Source organism: Belonocnema kinseyi, chromosome 3 (genome assembly GCF_010883055.1).
Source record: "Belonocnema kinseyi isolate 2016_QV_RU_SX_M_011 chromosome 3, B_treatae_v1, whole genome shotgun sequence".
NCBI lineage: Eukaryota > Metazoa > Arthropoda > Insecta > Hymenoptera > Cynipidae > Belonocnema > Belonocnema kinseyi.
In genome coordinates, this window is record NC_046659.1 from 9,118,063 (window position 1) to 9,120,108 (window position 2,046).

The 2,046-nt window shown below is 31.0% G+C and overlaps 1 protein-coding gene across 1 annotated transcript in view; it reads right to left on the bottom strand.

The window, feature by feature from the left end:
• LOC117169709 overlaps nt 1-2,046 on the bottom strand; it is a 47,301-nt gene that overhangs the window by 26,191 nt on the left and 19,064 nt on the right. The window lies entirely within an intron of this gene.

Genomic DNA, 2,046 nt, shown 5'->3' on the forward strand with positions numbered 1-2,046 from the left:
GCTACAAGCTATCTAAGGATGGTACTATAGCACGCCACCTCAAGGTAGGCCTAGTGGCGCCATCTCTTGGTCAGGCCGGAAACTTATCAATCCACCCTCGTAGATACTGAGAGATACTTTGATACTTTTTCCAAAATAATGGGTAAATATCTTGATGCTACTGCATATTTTGTAAGGGAACGATAATGAGTAGACACATTTCGACATATGATTAAAAAAATATATTTATTATCTGAACAAAAATTTTAAATAAAAATGATTTTATTACATTTTTACACTTATTTTAACCCTCTATTTGAATTTGATTCTTTGTGGGACATTCGGGCGTACACGAGAACTCAGGTGAGTTAATCAACCGCTAACAATTTGATGATATCAAATGTCGAGATAATAGTCGTTACATTTTGATGATGATAATCGCGCATGAAGAGTATGGAATATGGAAGATGGTTCAGGTAACTTTTTGGAAATGCAATGATGAGTTAATAATATTACAATTTTAGTCACGCAATTTTCGACTAAGCCACACAAGGCTTTTAGGATACCAACATACTTGTCTGCACACAAAAGAGCATTGATCAAATCAATAAAAATGTTGTTTTTTTTATTATTGCAATAGCAGGTACATACACTCTTGTTTCTTCACTTCATAAGTTTTTTACTTACTACTTTTACATTCTAAAACAGGTCCATGTATAGGTCGAAAAGAATGGTCTTTTTTCTAAAAGATATTGTGATTATCACTTTCTTGTCATTTATCTCAACCCGGTTAGAAATTGTGTTTCTATGCCTAAACTGAATATTCGCTCTTACAAGGGCACAGCCAGATTTTCTATCTAGACAAATCTGATGTTTTCCTCTGCCGGCCCGTGACAGGTTATTGTCGTGTGCTACTTGACATAAATTATGTATATACTTACTTTTTAGCACTATATCTGTGAATAAAACTAGATAGGAGACTTTATTCATCAAAATATATATATATATATTTTTTTAAATTGCAATCAAATAATTATTTTGTCGAGGGGACCTTGTGAAGCCGTCGACAGGTAAAACTAAATACGCTGTGAGCCCACGATGAAGTTAGCAGTATTTTTTTAATGTAATTTTTCTTCGATCAAGTCGAGGATGGCATGGTGATACTCTTCGTTCTTTAGAAGGTTGTATACAAGTAATTATTGAATAAATAATAAGAGTAGAAATTTAAGTCAAAACTTAAAATAATTTTTTTTAAATAAATGGAGTACATTATACTGCTTAGCTTGAAACGATGATAAAAATTCAAATTTGGCACCTTTTTTAATTTATTTATCTGACATTGTCTATTTTTAATCAGTAATTAGTTTATGCAATTATTAATTTAGTAAAAAATTTTAATGTAGATTGCTGTTAACGAAAAATGATCTGACATTTATTAATTTCATATTTAACTCTCATACCATAAAGGATTATTTATATATACAAGTTTTAACTAAAATTGAATTATTTTGTAAATGTGCATTAATATTATTATGCCTTCTTATAATTCTATTAAAAAAAAGTTTCATAAAATTACCGAGATGCATGCTTTTAAAATTTTAATTTTAATTTATGATTGAAAATTAATCTGTTATATTATCAACGCATCCTTGAGAGATTTTCTGTTAAGAATCTGGTTATCTACTGTCGGTAAAGTACCATTCGCTGATGATATAACAGATTGATTTAAAATAATTACTTGGACCATTATCAACTAGCTAAAAATTAGCGTTATTTTCTTGAATTAAGTTTCTTATTCTGATCTCTCTAATAGCAATAAATTACGATAAATTACGATTATGCAAATAAATGAATCGAAAAGTGTCTGCATGATGATTATTTCCCAATAACTTTACTGTTTCGTGAAAAAAAATTTGATCGCCAGGGGAGAATTAAAAATTATTATTTGACAAATTCACAATGCGATAATTAAGTGGGACGATGGTCGTGGGGGCTAAAGCGTAGGCTTTGGACCCACTCCTTCGGCTTGCGGGTTCGATTCCCGCCTCGCACTCTGGAAGAGTCTCG